Source organism: Haemorhous mexicanus, chromosome 10 (assembly GCF_027477595.1).
Source record: "Haemorhous mexicanus isolate bHaeMex1 chromosome 10, bHaeMex1.pri, whole genome shotgun sequence".
NCBI classification, from domain to species: Eukaryota; Metazoa; Chordata; class Aves; order Passeriformes; family Fringillidae; genus Haemorhous; species Haemorhous mexicanus.
In genome coordinates, this window is record NC_082350.1 from 20,097,601 (window position 1) to 20,116,801 (window position 19,201).

The following is a 19,201-nucleotide window of genomic DNA, read 5'->3' on the forward strand; positions in this document are numbered from 1 at the left end:
GTATCTGAAGTCATAATAGGAGTTTTAACAGTATCTAGTGGGAAATTCAAGTTGGGATTTAATTCCAGACTACATTGAGTCAATTTTTTGTCCTAGCAAAATTCTCTGTATTTGCTCAGATTTTAGTTCCTCTAATTCTTCTCATTCTCTTACTCTCCCCAGGCAGTATCAGTCTGGTGTTGTGTGTGCCCTGAGAGAATATGAATACACATGTGTTGCCTGTAGTGACTCTGCTGTGACTCACAGCACTTGCAATTTAGGCCCACTTCTATTTTTAGACTAAAAAAGGATATCTAGGATCATTGGACTTTAAAATCATTGAAAAGGTAAGAAGGGGCCATCTGATGGGGGTGTAACTGCTGGTTGCCTCTATGAAGTCTTAGCAACCCTGTTGATTTAGCTCACACCAGACTTTCTAAATAAAGTACATGGACAATAGAGCTCTCTCAGTGGGAGACATGAGGTTTCCTCCTATATGACATAAGTACAGTGCAAAAATATCTCAAAAGGCAAATATATTCATGTTTTATAACCTTCTCCCCTTGATTTGTTTCTGAGTGAAAGAGCTTGGTGTTTTGACAGCTGAATTTTTTTTGTGTCTGTGAGGAAATATGTTTGACAGAAATTCTTCACCCAGCTGGTTTTGACTGTTTTTAAACCATATATCAGGTGTTAGTTTTCTTCTCATCTGCCATTTCCACAACTCTTCCATATCTCCATGGCATGTTAACAGTGCCCTGCATGACAAAAGGTAAACTCTGTCACCCCCTTGCGTGGTGGCAATTTTGGTGGGCCCAAGGAAGGGTTGGGAGCAATGAATCCAGGGCTTGCCATGGGCTGAGTCTGGTAAGAGCACAGACCTTGAGGTTAATGACCCAAATTCACTAGATGCACTGTTAAAAATTGTACTTGTATAGTAGGTGTTCCTGCTGTTCCCATTCCTACCTCCTCTGTACCTGCTCCATGTGCCACTGGTCCCTCCTTCTGCCAGTCACCCTTATTTTTCCCCTGTTTCAGTGTTTTCTCCTGCTCTCACTGTTGGCTGTCTTCGTGTCACAGAATGTGCAAGACAGGCACAACAGGAGAGGTTATAATGTGGAAAATTTAGAAATGATGGCGTTTTTTCCTTCCAAATTGACTGCACAAACAGTTTCCACTGGCACTGTGGGATTACTCTGGAGAGTTGGGGAGCCCATGGGGACATGGCAAGAGCTGTGAGAGAATGGCCCATGCAGTGCACGATGGATGATGCCCACTATTCATTTCAGCAGAGCTGCAGGAATCCAAACACTTTTCATGAATATTCATATGAAATTGAAAGCTGTTTAACCTGGCTCTCACATCTGTCTGGTGGGAGCACTTCAGTGCTTATGTGTTGCTGGTATGAATACTTGCAAGACATGAATTTTAAACCTGTCTGAGTGTGATGGAAATCCAGTATGAAACAGAACACTTGGTTGTGAAATTTGCAATTCGCTTTTTGCCAGTTAGCTGCACAAGTCAGCTAATCAAGGAACACCACAGGATTGAACCAAGCAACACAGTATGAATTTGCAAATATTTGCCATTCCCAAAAGATCTGTAAGCCAAGAAGTTGTTTGCTGAAGAAAGCCCTAAACAATATCAAATAAATAAATTAGAAAATGGCATGACCTCCGCAGGCAATTCATAACAGAAAGGGCAAGTGAGATTCATGGCAAAAAGTACTCATTGAGCTTCTGAAGAAAGCAGGGAAATCCTTCCTCAGCCCAGTGAATCAATCTGATGTAGTTTGCTTTACTACATGATGTAGTCTGCTGCCCATTGATGGAATGATGGGAGATTTGGAGTCACTTCTGACAAGCTCTCAGAAGAATGGATATTTGGTCCTGGCAGAAGTTTTTCTAAGTGGCCAATTGGTCTGGGGCAGTTTTGAGGGCAGATTTAGTTTTGGATCATGGTATTTTCCTTGTGTCATACTTTACAGTTGAAAATGCCTGAAACATTGACCTCCTTCTGCTACACAATTTGGCTTTGCCTTTTGCCCTATCTGGAGCCCTGTGCTCAGCCTCATTCCCTGAGCACCACTGTCTGTATTTCCACTGCATCACTACCACACTAGCCTTGTTGCACTGCCCATTGCCCAGAGATGCTGAGGGATTTGCCCAAGTCTCCCAGAGAAGTTTGGGCACAGGTTGAACACAGTCTCCCACCTCCTCATGGTTTCACCCCTTCAGACCCTTCTCTCAGAGAGGCACTGCAGTAAAAAAAAAAAAAGGTAAAATTGTCTAAGCTTCTGGACAAAAGTGAGATGGAGAAGAAAAACCATACACTTCATTTCCGCATGCATTGCTCATTTCTGGCACAGATTTCATATCTCTTTGTAATAACTCTTTGATCCATATTGCAGACTTCTACAACAATTTCTTTGCAAGAAAGTTTTCACTGTTATCTTTATGTACTCAGTAGAGTACATAACATGGGTTGAAATTATTCCCCCCCGTATTTGCAATGCAAAGTAATGCAGTTAACTGAAAAGTTCTTGCTTGGATCAAATGGGGAATATTTATGTTTCTTAAAAGGAATTCTTACCAACTTCTGATCCAATATTGCTTCTTTTTGGCACAACCAATATTCACTTAGACTGAAAGCTCTTTTGTTGTTAAATTGTCATTGGTGTTTTGTTTTTAAATGAATTATATCACAACCTATTTACAATGCAATATAACACACTGAAGTTCTCCTTAAAAAGAACATCAGTTAGGATGAGTAAATTCAAATTAGTTGGTAAGTCCTTGTTATATAGGAATTCTTTTTCTGATGAAGATTTAATGAAAACAATCAGTCTAACAGAATTCTTGAAGCTGTGAGTTTTTGGCAACAGTATTGTAAAGTATTCTTAGTGACATCCACATTCAAGTAGATTTAAAATGGTATCATAACCTTAATTTGAAAATTTAGCACAGCAAGTGACTCCATACCTCTTGCTGCAAGATATGACTCTGAGCTTCTTTACGTGCATTTTTAATGGGTCCTGTGAGAAGCACTTCCACAAGCAGAACATTTTATTGTTACTAAATACCACTCACTCTGAAGTCCCTCTGTTGTTTGGGAATGAAACTTTAATGAACAAGTTGGAACAATTCATCAACCCAGGGAACATCACACTCAGATCAAACACACTGAATGATAAGGGCTCTGCATATGCATGGAAATATGATTTTCATTCATTATGTTCCTGCTGCTCATCCTGGGGAGGGTCACACACACAAAAACAGGAACACACCGGGACCCTGCCCAGGAACTCGTGCAGACCCCACTGCCCTGTCTGGCCACGCAGACCTGACTCTGATTTTTGGACATTTTCTTGTCTAGTGATGCTAAACTGGCACATGATAAAAAAAGTACAAGAGGCTTCTAACTTTGCCTATCACCCCTTGGACTTCTGGCTGGGAAGAGACAAGCTTTTTCCCAGGGAAGCCTTCCTGTTAACCCTGTGAGTGTCGATTCTCCCCCTCAGCCCTTGCCCACAGCCCTTTCAGCATCCAGCTAAGCGCTGCGTACATCCTTCCCCACACGGGTTTCTCAGGGGGAGGAGGGTGTCAGGGGGCTGGCAGTGACACGGGAGGAAATCGTGCCTTTTTCTGTCTGAAACTACATTTCTCGTCCAGCAAAACAATGCCAACAGTGCAGAGAAAGCTTTGATTATGCAAAATGGATGGACACATCACGCCTTCTTTTGCAATAGGTTATAACCTAAGGAGTCCCTCACCCGGAAAATTCCTCCCACCACCTTCCCCCGCCAATGTTTTCCCCCTTTCAAACGACATCGGTGGCACTCCAGACACATTTTACACGCTAATAGCATCTCTCCCTCATCTTACAGGCTCCATAGCTTTCCTCTTCCCCTTTCATTTTAGGGCAGCTTCCCCCTCTCCCTTCTCCCATCTCAGAAACAGCCGGGCTGGCTGGCTGGAAAAGGAGTAGAGTGTTTTCTTGCATGACCTCTATGTATTTTACTCCGCGGGAAGAACAACGTGGAATGCACACTCAGCAGGCAGCGAGGCTTGAGCCGGTTTGTCCTCGGGGCGTTTCTGCCATAAAACACAGGGCTACCCACAGCATTTCCACCCCGGCTCTCGCCCCGCGGCAGCGACCCCTCCCCAGCGCTGCCGCCGCACCTGGCCGCGCTCGGGCAGCCGAGCACCCACCGCGGGCACCCAGCAGCAACAGCTCCCTTTGTTTCCCATGCAAATCCTACCTCCGATAGTGGTCACATCTTCCTCCGAGGCGAAGCCTAATTATTAACAAACAGAGATCCAGCGGAATCCTCCGAACTGCCACCGGTTGTGAAGTGCTGTCATCGCTCCCTCCCGGTGCTTAAACCTTTTTGGACCATTAATGTCACAACCCCTGCTAACTCATCGCTTAGCACTCGCTGCTCAAAATGTCTGAAATAGTTTGGAAGGATAATAGGAATGACAGGCACACTAGACAGCCATGCTTGAAATTAGTTTTCTCCTGCTGACTTAAGGCTGTTTCGTAGCGCTTTTAGGCACGCACTCCGTAGGGTTTATTAACCTAGGCTAGACATGCCATTCCTGCTTTTGTTCAGGGCTGTAATAGGATGGCTGCTAGGAACGCAGAGACAGGTCTAACTCCATTCATCCCTCCGTAGTTCTTAAACCTCCCTGGGAGAGGAAACAGCTTCAGTCATCCTTGAACTTACTGAGGCTACTGTTTCTGCAGAGCAGGCTTTCACACATTGTTTTGAAACTAAAGAGAAAATCCCTCCCGGGAATGGAAGGTGCCGTAGCTCTGGCGGCTGATGCGAGCAGCGAGAGGAGCCGGCAGCATCCGCCCCTGCCGCAAGCGGAGGCTGGCGCAGGACTCGGTGGAAGTAGCGATTGGAAGCTGAAAGTTCCTAAAACTCTGCGAGGCAGCTGTGGCATCAAGAGAACGAGGGGGATGCAGGGGCCGTGCTGTGCTTTGTGTGCACAGAGTCACAGATGTACACTGAGCTTCTCAAAAGGCAAAATGCTGTTTGTACGTGGTGGGGACTCACAATCTGAACTTCTAAGTGAGCAGCACCTGGGATGATGGTGGGCAGGAAAAATGAGACCAAAGCCCAGCATTGGTGAGAGATGCTACAGGACACTGCTGTTTTCAGTAAAGCTGTGCTAATCACCAAATCCCAGCTCAGAGATATTTGTGTTCTGTGGAGATCTCGGAGCCTCTTTCTTCCTGGTGGCCAGTTAATGATCAGCCCAGGTCAAGATGCAGAAAGGCTTGTTAACATCTGTGCCACTGGTGTTGCTGATCTCAGTATGGTTCCTAGTGGACAAAAGTAAGAGCCACCAGCACAGAGTTGTCTCTGCCAGCAGCAAGGGCACACATGGGCTGAAGGACTGGAGAGGCACCCTGGAGCCAAGGCAGGCTGGGACAAAGCAAGTGAGGAATTAGTTCTTTCATTGCTTGTTCCACTCCTGCCTGTTTTTCTAGTACCACCTGGTTCACAGCCCTTGGCTCTAAATGAAAACTCCATTCAGGAGACACCTCAGAAATGAATGGTGTTGGGGGAGATTAGGGAGGAAAGCAGATCTCAGTGAAACCCCAGCTATGGCTGCCTCAGACCCTGGGAAGGAAAGGGTTAGGACAGCACTAATGGCAGGTTTGCTTTACCAAACAGCAAATCAGTGTTTGTGCATAGCATGGACCACTGGTCTCTCCTCCTTCTGCACTGGCCTTCACTGAAACTATGAGTGACAGCTTGCTTGCTGCTGGTGCAAGCCTGCCATAGATGGGGACATCTGGAGGGACCACAAGCATGAGGTTTGCTTCTGAATCAGTGCTGCTCCTCACAGAGCTGCCTTTGCTCTCTGTGCTTCACCATGCCTGCACTTGCTGTTGCTCTTGGACATCCTCCCTCTCCCTCTTTATCCACTGCTCCTTACACAGTCAGTGGGTTGGAGGGGAGGGCTCAAATCTCCAGGTTTTTTTTCTCAGTTTACAGTGGGGTGTTATTAGCACATCAAGCTTCTCCCAGACCTGGTGGCAGCAAAGGGGACTTTAGCCAGGAATCTCAAGGTGGGCAACTATATGCTGACTGATAGCAGGGCTGACTGAACAATATCTGCTTTCTGAATAATTTAAAGAATTTTTTTATGTCACCTATCTTGCATCTTTCATGTGCCCTTCATTCACCTTAAGGCAGAAAAAGAAATGGAAAAAAAAGAAGTTCTCATTGTCACAAGAAATATATTTCTGTTCCAGTAAGGGTCTCACTGTGCCACTCATTGGTAAGTGGGATGACACAGCAGTTCAAGAGACAGAAGATTCTGGTTGGAGATACCCAGGTCTAGGAGTCCTGACCTTGCTGATGATCTTGTGAGTGATTCCAGTGCTGAACTGAACACAAGAATGTTCAATGCCAGGTTAAAGCAGGTGGTGGTTGCCACCCATGTTCACAGTTTCCCAGCTGTGTATGCTGAATATGAGAACATTCATAAAAAGCTCCCCCAGTTCTCCGTCCTTCATGGACCTCTCTGCCAGGGTGATCCCAAAGGCCTCAGTCCTTCCCAGTAAGTTAAAGCCACTCAGACTTGGGGGTCAGCAGGTGACACTGCCTGTGAGAGTTGTGTGACTGAATGGAGAGGAGAGGTTCTTACCTTGGGTGGTGTTTGAAGGGGGAATAAACTGTTCAAGGTGTGCAGTGTAGGCAGAGAATGACCAGAAACATCTTTTGGGGCTGATCTGTTAACATGGTCAGCCTCAGGGAGAGATTCCATGATACTCCCCCTTTCCTCAGGCTTTTTCTAATCACTGAGCAGCCACAGCAGCTGCCATCAGTGATGGGACTGCTGCACTCCCTATCCTTGCCATGGCTCTTCTGCTGTTGTGTTTTCCTGGCACACCAATCTGCTCCTTGCTGGAGAGGGGATACAGGGAGCAGTGGAGAGGGAATCTGATCAGGTATGCCAATTTTCTGTCTCCCTGCCCCGACTGAATGTTGTAGAGTAGGATTGTCCAGGGAAGCAGAGGGCTCACATGGGCTTTCACTCTGCCTTCCATCAGGAAAACCCTGTTCCTGTAGGAGAGGAAATGGCTGCTCAGCTGTACAGCAGTGGACCCTATTTGAGAAAACCCTTTGCTTGCAAAGGAGTGCAACAATTTACAATGTCTTTGCCAGATACTGACCAGTATTTAGGAAATGGCCAAGGAGGATGAAGGACAGGAGGAATTTAGGAGGTTTGCAGTTTGCATGTTGAAGTATGCCAAATAATAGAATGAACAGAGCAACTAATGCACAATTTCATTATGAGTCATCCTCATTATAACAGGAATTCTATAGATATGTGATTAGAAAGTGTAACTATCAGTTACAAATGCACATTTCTACTTGCAAAAGAAAGGACATGATACAATTAAAGCTTCAGGTTGCACACACAACAGCCTTTTCTCCTCCTGTGGTCACAAATTCTCTAGGAACAGTGTGAGTATATTTTGAAGTTGCAGACCTATCAGACAGAATTCCTTCTACCTACTTGCTGAGTCTTTTTGAAACAGCAGCAGGCAGCCTCACTAATCCATAGATTCTAGTGTGAGTTGTGTATTAAAGGAATTGCAGGAATGATCTGCTGATGACTCTTCCATGCTGGGTGTCTCTGTAGAGGGCCAGTGCTCAGAGCAGCATTAGCCTGGCAGGGCTGCAGGTGTGGTGTGCACGAGAGGTAACAGGCTGTGTTCAGGATGTGCAATCACAGTGTCACTGAAATTAGTCTAGCAGGGAAAAGGATCCTCCAGAAACAGCCAAACTCTGTCATGCACATCTAAATACTCTTGGGTGTTGTGGAGCCTGAGCTCAGACCTGAGTTTTGCAGAGGACAGCTGTTCCCTAAAAAGGATGAGTCCAGTGTGAGGGAAGATGAATTCCTAACAATTATCTCAGCAACAAGCATTAATCTCACCTCAGTCACTTAAGTCAAAAAATATCGAGAAACCTTGTTGATGTCAGTCCCAGATTTACAGCTCTGCCTGGTTTCCTTGCTTTTTCCCGTGGTAGAACAGGCAGCACCTGTGTGAATGCAACCCCGTGTTTGACCAGAATCTTGCAGAGTGGTGCTGAGAACCACAGGACACCCAAGTGCTCATTTAACTGAGTTACCTCGCAGTGACTGGCTAATCACTTCCACATGCTGCTTGATTGTCCCCCTTTATATCCAGCTCTGCCTTTTCCTCACACAGCTCTTTTTGAGCTGCTTGCCTAAGAGAAAATAACTACATCTGGAGTGTGGTTAAATGACCCAGAAGCTGCTGTTTTGCAGACTGACAGTGTTTGATGCAAATAGATGGCTTCTTGCTGTGAAAATCTCCTTGGCTGACAATCCATCCAGTACTTTCAACGACTGTCTGAATTAAAACACAGGCTCCTCTTTGTATATTCACACTATCACTCTTACAGAACTGCTGGTATTAAATTCTTCCTGTGCAGTCTCAGTGCAGGCCTCTCTGCTCCCCATTTGTGCACCAGCTGCTGGTGCACATCTCTCCTTCTCTTTGCCTTCAGCTTTTGCCATCTGCCACCATTAAGTTGCCCAGGTGTTGGAAATCTTCTTGCTCTTCTCTGGCAAACATTACTCTGCCTCCTTCTTCACTAATTCAACCTTCATTTATATGGAGGCTGATAGATCAGGATCAAACATCTGCTGCATTTCATACTTCAGGGGGGCACATGGGGAACAGAGCATGTACAGTTGCAGGCAAGAATAAAGGCTGGTTAACCCTTCCTTCCCTAACTTTCCACTCCATTTTTGAGAGCTTACAATTTTCCTGCACTTCTAGATGTGCAAATTTTTAATACTTGCCAGTTGGGATGTTACCTAGAGCAAATATATCCTAAAGCAGAGCTAATTTTCAGGAACATCAAAGCTTTCACATGCTGCAACAGTGTCTAGTCCTGAGGTATTGAGGAGCAGCAGAGTTGGAACATATCTAAGACAGTTATCAGCAAAGACACCAGAATAAACCTTTTTTCCTCTTTAGACTGCTTCTGCTGGTGCAAACAGGGCCACACCACGGACTTTGTTATGCTTTCCACAGAGATACAGGTCAGGCATCCTTTCTGATTGCCTGCAGGGGAAATTCAGGCTCGCTGATCATCTTTCACAACAATGAGTGGTGTAAACTATTGAATTCTTTTGGTAGAGATGATGAAATTCAATGATTTCCAGTGTGCCCAATCCTCTTTAGCAAATGACTAAAGATTGACTGCAAGTTTGAACAGCAGCAAACCAGAATCCAAGAAAACAGGCTGCTTACACAATGCTGCTTGCTGGGCCCAGGGAATGTTTCCTGCTTAAAGGCTGGTAAAATATGTATCTGAGGATGCACACCCAGCTGCTGGGGCCATCTCCAGTGTGATTGTTGAGTAATTCCAACAGGATTTCACACTTCAGCAGTTTCACTCTCCTCAGCCTGGTTCTCAGTAGCAGTGCTTTCTCAGCCTGATACTGTGTGAGACTCTTGGGCAGAGATGGTTCCCTGCTCTGAGCAGTTCTGCTGAGCAGCAATTGCTGCCTGCTGCTTTCCCATTTGTTAGGCAATGGATTAGTGCTCAGACATTTGCAGGCCATGTTGGCCTAAGCCCTGAGTGCAATTCTGTGGATTTACTCCTCTCCTGGAATGCCATGATCAGAGCTTGTTTCTCTCTCGTTCAATAATTTCCTGAAGCACTGCTCCAGTTGACACTGCTGTGATTTCCCTGCTTTGTGGCAGATAAAGTATTGTGCCATTCACCTTTCACAGAAACACCAAATTGGCCACTTAGATGCTCTCTGATTTAACACACAGTGCCTGGCTGTTTCTCCAACTCTTGATTGCTTTTTCTGTCCACACTTTTGTGTTTCTGTGTTAATATTACTTCTCCAGCAATTTTAGCAATATGTTGCTAGATAATTTCTTTGCTTTTTTTGCCACCCCCTGCAAATCATCTGCTATGCAGAACTCTCCTTTCTCCAGGATTAAAGTCTCTCCTTTAATCTGTTCTTCCTTTTATTCTTCACTCAGCTGCCTCTGCCTTGCTTTGGTGGAATAGTCACTTGTCTGATGAAGCTCGTGCTTCTGTTTCTGTGCTCTCCCTTTTGAAAGGTGCTTTGCATCAGCGAGAGGCCTCTCTGGGTCTCTTTGATGATCTGGGGCTGTGTCCTGAGCTCTGCACTCCAGGAGTGGAAGATCAAGCGGGAAAGATCCAGTTGTGGAGAGAATGTGCAAAGGGGGAGGGAAGGGGGTTTTGCCATGGCCCAGTGAGGGAGGTTTCAGTGAAGCACTAACAGGAGCAGGCAGGTAAAAGGCCAGGCCAGGAGCAGGACTGTGGAGAGGCTGTTTTGTAGCACCGTGACTCAGTTTCCCCACCTGTAAACTAAGAATAATCCTCTGCCTTTACAAATTCCTTTGTGAGCTTTGCCTGTGAACTGAGACAGGGTGACTGAAATTCAGAGTTGCTGAGATTATATTGTCGCTCTCTTGCTGATGAACTTTAAATTCAGAAGAGCAAGGGCCTCAGACTGCCTGAGAAGCCTCCCCATTGAACAGGGTGTTTGGTGCTGTGATCCCACACAGCCACCCATGAAGGCACAGTGCCTGGTGTCCTTGGGCTCTCCCATCTGAGGACACCACAGACTCTCATGGGAGATGCTGTGGGAGTGCAGGCTTGTTTGGAGGGACAAGGAGGGGTTTGGTGGCAGCTTCACAGCAGCCAGGGAGCAGGAGGGACATTGCCTGGGCTGGATTCAAAGCCCAGCCTGTTTGGAGAAAATGCCTGCTGGTAGGAACAGCAGAAACCTCACACAATATGCCACTTTTTAATTTTCCTGATCTATATTCTGCAGCAGGTGCCTAGAGTGGCACATAAATCCACCAGCACAGGATTTATGGTTGTGAACACCAAATATTCACCAAAGCTCAAAATCTCTTCTCACTTTTCCTGCAGAGTGACCAGAGGGATTTGGTTATACTTACTGAAGCAGAGGTGTTTGGGATTTATGCCACTGAGGACAACATTTGGTCCTAAACATACATCTCCACATATTGTATAGGTTTTGTACAAGGTTATTTCTTCCTCATAAAGACAATCTTACGGTGCCTGTACAAACCTGCCACCTCTTCCCCATCACCACAGCAGCTGAGGACACAGGATGTGCTTATGAATACATTAGTTGGGGAAAAATGGTATTTGGAAACCAAGCAGAGGCTTTCCAAGAGGAAACAGGCAAAATGATAAATCTTTGCTTTCAAGACAAGCTACAGGGATGCTCCTCTGGCATAAACACACATTTTTTCATTGATAAAACTGATCTCTTTTTTCCACCCTCTGTGATGAATTTTTCAGTTCTGCATATGCAAAAATATCAATGTATCATCAAAAGCCAAAGTGGACTCCAGAGGAATTTAGCCAGTCAGTAATGTCTGGTTTTAATTATCTAATGGTATTTGTTTACATCTGCTTGAAATGATTTTCTACTCATTATGGATATTGAAGTAATGTTTCATTATTTCTCCACTTCCACGAGTTTTAAAAACAACAACAAAAAAGGAGCAAGTTGTCCACATTTACACCTGTAATCTGACCTTTTCTCTGCTCTGAGAAGCTTTAAGAAGATTATTTAAGTTTTTGTGTCTGTACTTGCTCTATTTTCAGAGTCTTAGAAGTAACCTTGACTCGAAATGTGGCCTCTGAGAGAGGCACAGGAGATGCACTGCAAGCTGTGGAGTTCATCCCTACTGGGATGAGGGGCCATCTCCTCACTGCATGAGAATTTCTCCAACAATACCCAAACCCCTATTGCAGCAGCTCCCAGCTGGAGCCTCACACCCCAGAAACCAGAGATGTTTTAATGGTGGGAACAGAAGAGACCTGGAAAAGCAGTCCCAGGAAGGAAGTCTGTACTTCTAATTAATGTCCCAGCTGCACTGTGACCAGGATGCTGCAGATCAGGCTCTGGGATGCATTTGCTGCCTGTGTTTGAGGGTAAAGGCACTCTGCTGTGCCTCACACACACACAGGCACACCTGGCGTCTCTAACCCTTGGCTCACTCCTCTGATCCCCTCTCCTCCCACCCACAGCCCCTGCAGGAAGGATGCTTTTCTTCACTTGGTTTCCCTGCTCAGATTTCAAATGCCTCTTGGTGCAGTAAATGAGTAAAAAACCCCAGTGCCTGGAAATGCAATACCCTTTGGGGGAGGCATGATGGATCTGGTCGTGCAGGAACAAACATCCCCAGGCTCTCCTTTATCTCACACTCATGTCTATTTACCTGGATTTTTTTTCCCCTCAGAGTCGCTATTATTTTTGCACAGATGACTAAAACAGCTCCCCTCCTTCTTGCCTGGATGCTCACTGGCTCTTGCTTGCTCTCCTGCTAGTCCCAGCTGGATCTTTAACCCCTGCCAGGCTGGTGGGCTTGAGCAGGGCTCGCCTCCAGCAGCCAGTGTAATCCCCCAGGAAAGCAAAGGGCATTCCTTGGAGAGCCTGCCTGGCTCTCCAGACAGACTGTGCTGTTTGTAGAGTAGAGGTGAATAACAGATCCTCAGATGCCTCCCCAAATCTAGCTAGGGTGAATCCACCAAACCAGCAAAGAGCCTCTTGGTCTGATGTGGAAGCTCTGCTCTGCTCAGGTTTAGTGGGATGTGGAGGGTCAGGCAGCCCACGTGGGCAGGGAGGTCTCTGGAGCTGTGGAGACTGTGGCAGGCACCTGCCAAGTGTGGAAGGTGCTCCCTGGTGTGGAGGCCTGGCTCCCTCTGTCCTGGCAGGGGTGTGGTGCAGCAAGGAGCACTGGCAGGATGTTGGGGATGGCAGGGACGGCCCTGGGGTGTGATGCTCCCTGTGATGGGGATTTGTTTTCCCAGGCTTCCCTCCTGAGCCTGGCACAGCAAAGGGAGCACTGGAACTTCCCCAGACTGTGGGGTGTGAGAGGCTCAGTGCCCTACACCAGTGACAGGCTCCTGCCTTCACAGAGCCTGCAGGATCCCAAATATCTCCCAACAGGAGCCACTGTTGTGTTTAGGAGGCAGATCAGGACCTCGTGGGCAGTAGTGTGGGTGTGTGGGCAACATTTGTGCAACATTTGTGCCACCATCACTGCTGCCCTCTTGTCTCTGTCAGAAAACTCAGGGCAGAACCAAAAGAGGGGCTGCATTCGTATTTGAGGTCAGAGACACTTCAGTGTTTGTCAAGATAGGATTTCAAGACAGAAGGAATCCAAATTATGCCTACCAAAGGGCTAAAGAAATGGTGACATGATTAATCTCTCAGCTCCACCTGTGTAAACACAGAACAAGACCCTGGCAGTGGATGGAGGGGCTCCCACCTGTGCAGGGTCAGGCAGAGTTTGGCATGGCTGAATGCAGGATAGCATGAAGGAGCATTGGTGGAGCCAAGCAGGAACCCAGTGGTACTGGATTGATTGCAGGTGATGTCTGCCCCACACACCACAGTGAGGAGTACAGCTCTGGGTGCAAAAGCAGATGTGCTTTTTCTGTCCTCTCTCTTGCAGAGAAAACAACTGTGTGTGTTAATTACTTTGGCCAGCTCAGTCCTTTCAGGGTTCTTTTCCAGGGACTGCTCTATTGTGTCAAAAGCAGTGCAGCCACTGAACAAAAAGACATTGTGTGCCTGATGTTATTTATGTGCTTTATTTCAGTAACTCTCAATATTTTAGTTATTAGAATATTCCTTGGAATATCTGACATGAAGAGATTTCCTGCCATTAATTTTTAGTACAGCTATTTCTAATGACATAGAGGATCAAGAGTCTACATTTATGTACTTGATATGATAAATATGTTATATTCTCTACTGTATAAGTAGTACTGTCTGCTCTAATGTCTATCTCCAGATATACAAATGCATTTTGTTTTGAAAACCTTCAATCCTGATATTGGATTTTTCTCCAGAGATCTTTTGTCCATTAAATAATAACAGTCAATAATATTTGAGTATGATGGGACAACCATCTAAATGTATGAGCCCTGTTACTGACAAGCAGTATAGCTTTACAAAGAAAGTCTTAAATTTTCCTGCAGCTCTTCTGATTTCAGTGGTTTGACAAGAATATAAATGAGAAGGAAATTTCCTCCTCTGCTGGCATTGGATTTCTGAGTTTTATTATTTACAACAAGAGTTTTTTCCTTGCAAATTAAGATTTGCTAAAATTTCCTTATTAGGTTCATAAAACTGTTTTGTGAAACAGAAAATTAAGCAGGGTTTTTTTTTTCCACTAAGTTCAAATTTCTCTGAACTTTCAACTGGGCCCTGGTATCCTATTAGAGCCTTTGATAATAATCGTGTTTGAATTTCATTACTTTCTTTCCTAATTCCAGTCACTGGCCATTTTACTTTTTTCTAATAGCAGTACAAGGTAAATTACCCATGCAAGGCTGTTTAAGATAGTCCTGGAACAGCTCAAGTGAAATGTCCTCATTTTTCTCAATTTTCATTAACTCCCCATCTTTATTGTGTGTGTGTAGTACAAACAGTCAGCATAAATACCTTGCTGCAGAGCTGTGCATGGCTTGGAGAGCTCTCTCAGCAGCCACTGGAGCTGGAACTGGGGATGAGGGAATGCAGAGCCCTGGCCGAGGGCTGTGCTGAGCAAAGGAGCAGTGGAGGAGCAAGCAATGGATGACAGACTCTGTCTCAGGCATGAGGACAAGAAAAAGGATCTAAAGCTGTAACATGACCTGCAGAACCCACAGCAATTCTGGCTCTGAAACCCCTCCAGCTCATGGCCTCCTCTGCCCCCACGTTCACACAAACTGCACATCTGTGGGTTGGTGATCTCTTTAGGGCTTCCTCACAGAGCAGAGCTATGAAAGGCTGGCACTGCAATCACATCTGGTCATCCTGAGGGGGAGGAACATCACAAAAATCAGGTTTCAGGGAGAAAAGTGAAAAAGCTGCCCTGGCTGAGGCAAGAACATGGAGGTCCTCAGTGGGTAGGATGAAGGGAGGAGGGGAATCAGGGAGAGAAAATATAAATTACTTGGTAACATAAATTTAGCACAAAGGAGCCCACCAGTCCCCAAACCCAGGTCCTTTTTCATGAGTGACCAAAGGATATAGAAATGTTTAAAAATTAGATTTCCAGCCAGAAGGCTGTGAACATCTAATAGCCCATTACCTGCACCATCCAGAAGCCTTTGGATCAAACCCAAACAAAACACATGGAATATTCACCATTTTATTTTCATTTCTAATCACCTGCCTCTGTGCACTTTCAAATTCTCTGGCCTCTTTTAGGGAAGAGATTTCCCCACTGCCATAGGAAAAGATTCAGCATTTTGTTTCCACAGGTCTTGTGAAAATCCAGGCCTTACATTATTTTTCTGGAACTTGGTCTGCTTGACTCCTAAACCCACGAGTCTGTACTTTGACACTGTAAAAGCATGATTTCAAATCTCTTTTGAATTAAAGAATGTAAAAAAGCCCAAACATTTTTTAAAAGGAGGTAGAAAGGCCAGTAATAGAGGTTAGGTGCTGTTCTGCTGTGGCTTTGCTAGAGCCAATTTGTATGGAACCTGGCTCCAGATGGGGTACTGTTCCTGTCACCCTTTTGTCATTGTTCCTGTCACCCCTTTGTGTAGTCCTCACTTAGTATATTTTTTAAAGGAAAAATATGATCTCAGTGACTAAAGGCTGGTTTGTCTGACCTCAAAGTTATACAAAGCTTCAGGAGGTAAAAGGATTTCTCTTTGAAGGAAGGAGTGCAGCAAAGCTTTACCAAAGCAATGTTGTGTCAGATGCATTTGATGATTTTATTTGATAGGATAATTGATTTTCCTAACAAAGCAGTGCAGTAGATCTAATCACTCTGGACTTCTACAGTGCATTTGACATGGTGACAAGATTAGTCAAACTGCAGAAAATGTGGATTAGTGGAATTGTGCAGGAAATGCCTGGAGAGCTACAGAGACTATATTTTGGGAAAGTTTGGGGTGTAGTGGTGACCCTTTAAGGTTGGTGGGGGAGATTGGTTGCATTTATAATTCTAATTTTCCTGGCACAATAGGAGATGCTTCAAAATTTCTGGCTGTGATGAAATTAGGGTGGATAACCACAATAGTGGAGGTTCAGAAAACTATTCAAAAAAATGGGATAGACTTGAAGGCTGCAGCAGGAGAGGTGGAAGTGTGAAGAAGGATGTGATCATCTGAAGGGAAGGCTGGGGCTGAGAGAAACCTGACATGCACTATTTCTGTGAAATGGAGCTTATCCTTTCGAAATTATAGAGAAAAAAGTGAAATCAGATGTTCTGGCATGCCCCAAGAGACTTTGTGAGTCTATGATGATGCATCAGACATCCAGTGTGAACACCCCTGCTCCAGGGCTTGATGAGATCTTACCTGGAGCACCAGGCAGAAAGTCCTGGCACAGGAACTCAGAAAAGGTCTATTAAAACAAGAAACAGCTGCAGAGAAGTGCAGCAAATTCAGCCTTTCCTTTCTATGGCTTTAAGAGATGCCATTGCTGTCTACAAATGCAGCTGGGAGGAGGGCTAGCCCTGGAGGGTGGGAAGAGCTATTTCTGCTTGAGAACAGCATTGACACAAAGAACAAATAGGTAGAAGGCTGGAAATTTTGGGAAGATTTCCAGCCATCAGAAAAATGAGGCATTAAATTATTCCTCTTGACAAAGAGATGGAGGCAAAGAAAGTAAACTGTAAACTAGGTAAAAGCAGTTTTATGATAACAGCTTCACTGCTGGATGAAAGGATCTCATGGAATGATGGCCTGTGACTGCAGGCAATTGGGCTCACTGATGCAGAACCTCCTCCCAGCCCTCTGTTTTTCTGCTCCTGTCAGGACATCTCCAGTTTTGCAGTGTTTCTGTGAAATCCTGTGCCTTGCAAGGCAGTGTCTGAGGAGGGCACAGGAAGAGACTGCACCAGCCTGTTTGTACTGAAGGCCAGCTCTGGGAGACCATGCAGGAATATCCCTGGTGTGCACGTTTGTGGGTGTCAGCATCTTTATGGTCTCTGGATGAAGGAAGGAGCTTTCCCTGAGCTGGGCACTCCAGCCAGGCAGGACAGAGCTTGGCAGGCACAGCAGAGCAGCTGCTCTCTTGTTCCCACCCCGCAGGAAAAATGGTCAGAATGCCTTGTAACTGAGGGAGTCATGACCTGTGACTGAAACTTTTATCTAAATCCTGAAAATAGAACTGCTCTGATCCTCAGCTCCCAGGAAACAGCAGCAGCAGCAGGAGGAGCAGGCAGGCATCAGCTCAGCATGGGCAGTTCTTCTCCCAGTTCCCTCTGCAGGTGACCCCAGCTCTTACTGCTTGGCTGGGGGAGCAGCACTGGACCCAGCCACGTCCCTGGGAGGGCTGTGGCATCCCCAGGTGCAGAGGGGACTGCTGCAGGCAGGGCAGGGCTGCTGCTCTGCTGCAGTGCTGCTCACAGCCCAGTGCTCTCAGGGCTCAGGCTCCTGCAGAGGCAGCAGCTCCTTTTAGCCCCAGCCCTGCAGGGCTGTGCCAGCCCAGCTCTGCCCTCCTGCTGATCACAGCCAGGCACAGGGAGGGATGTGAGGGCCAGGTCAGGGCTGGGCTGGTGCATCACAGCTCATGAGGCTGCCCTGGTGTTTTAGCTGGGCTTGCTCATTTCTGCTGGAAAATGCCATAGCTCCGTGCCACGGTGGTGCTTCTCAGCAGAATGACACCATTCTCATGGGGAAATGTTCTGTTACTGGCACAAAGTAGATGTCTCTTTAGCTCATGTAAAGCAAGGGTAAGATGTCATGTTGCCCACAAAAGTACCTCTTGGCACATTTTCAGAGGAGTGATGGAAGCAGCAAAGCAGCAACGTTGCCAGTCAAGGAATTGTTCTTGTCTGAGCAAACATCTCCTCAGTTTCCCTTCCTGAGGGAAGAGGAGGGGCAGGCACTGATCCTTTCTCTGTGGTCAGCAGCAGTAGGACCCAAGGGAATGGCTGGAGCTGTGTCAGGGGAGGTTCAGGTTGAGCATCAGGAAAACATTCTTCACCCAGAGGGTGGCCAGGCACTGAACAGGCTCCCAGGGAAGTGGTCACAGCCCCAAGGCTTCCAGACCTCCAAGAGCATTTGGACCAGGCTCTCAAGCACAGGGTGTGGTTCTTGGGGTGTCCTGTGCAGGGCCAGGAGTTGGACTCAATGATCCTTGTGGGTCCCCTCCAACTTAAGACATTCTGTGATTTGGTACTAAAACTCCTCCTGCACCAGACCCTGCCTTCTGAGCATGAAGGTACTTGCAAAGTCCATACATTTACTGTGATATTCAAGTCAGGAAGCAAAAGGGACTCTGTTCCTGCAAATGTCTGGACATTTTCTTTTGTAAAGGCCATGAAGAGTAAGTGTACTGTGACCAGGTGGTATTGTCTGAAATAGAAACAAGTGTGAGTGTCCAGATCCTAGATGCATTTGAGAAATCCTGGTACTTCAGGAGAGAAGAGTGAACATTTGCTTCTGGGAAGGTTCTTAATGTCACAAAGTTAAAAATGGGAAAATAAGCCTGCCCAAAGGTAAGGAGTTTGGACCAAACCTCCCTTCCTTTGGTGCTGTGTGGCACCTAACAGAGCTTCTCCAGTAGAGAAATCTTCTCTGTAGTCCTTTGTAGGCTGGCACTGACATATCCACAGCTTCTCCTTTTTTTTTTTTTTTTTAATTTTTAATTTTTTTTTCTTTTTTCTCCCCAGAGGAACTGAAAAGACTGTGTCAAATAAAAAGCACAAATCTTGTCTTTGACAAAAATAGCAGAGAGAAGAATTTAAAAGACCCAGAGGACAGAAAATTAGTGTTTAAAAGAAGGGAAAAAAATACATACAGGGCCATTTTTCAGCTTGACTGAGTTGAGTTTTGGCTTCCATTTTCTTGTATTCTCTATATGAAAGCCAGCATTTCAGAGTCAGAGGTTCACTGCTGGGTCTGCTACCACCATAAAGGATGCAGACACCTTGGGATAGCTCCTGCACCCCCAGGGTTATGGAAGCAAGAGACTTGCCCACCTGAGATTTTCTTCCAGTGTGGAACTTCTCTAGAGGAACAGTCTTCAGAAAGTGCCCATTAAGGAAATTGCTGTAGGGCTCGTGATACCATTTGGAGTTACTCTGATGAAGGATTCATTGCCCTCTTTTGTCAGTGACATACTGATACTTTCCCCCAGCTAACTCCCAAGGAGAATGCAGCTGCAGAGACAGA

General features: G+C 45.9%; 1 protein-coding gene across 5 annotated transcripts in view; it reads right to left on the reverse strand.

Moving 5' to 3' along the window:
* The window catches only part of LOC132331866 (calcium-activated potassium channel subunit beta-2), a 135,456-nt gene that overhangs the window by 89,721 nt on the left and 26,534 nt on the right, over positions 1-19,201 (reverse strand). For 2 of the 5 annotated variants that reach the window (XM_059855745.1, XM_059855743.1), the window contains exon 1: positions 4,241-4,818. The exons of the other annotated variants lie outside the window; for them this stretch is intronic. The gene's annotated coding sequence lies outside the window, so the exon portion shown is untranslated. Of the gene's footprint in view, positions 1-4,240; positions 4,819-19,201 lie in introns of those variants that run through there. 5 annotated transcript variants of the gene reach the window in all.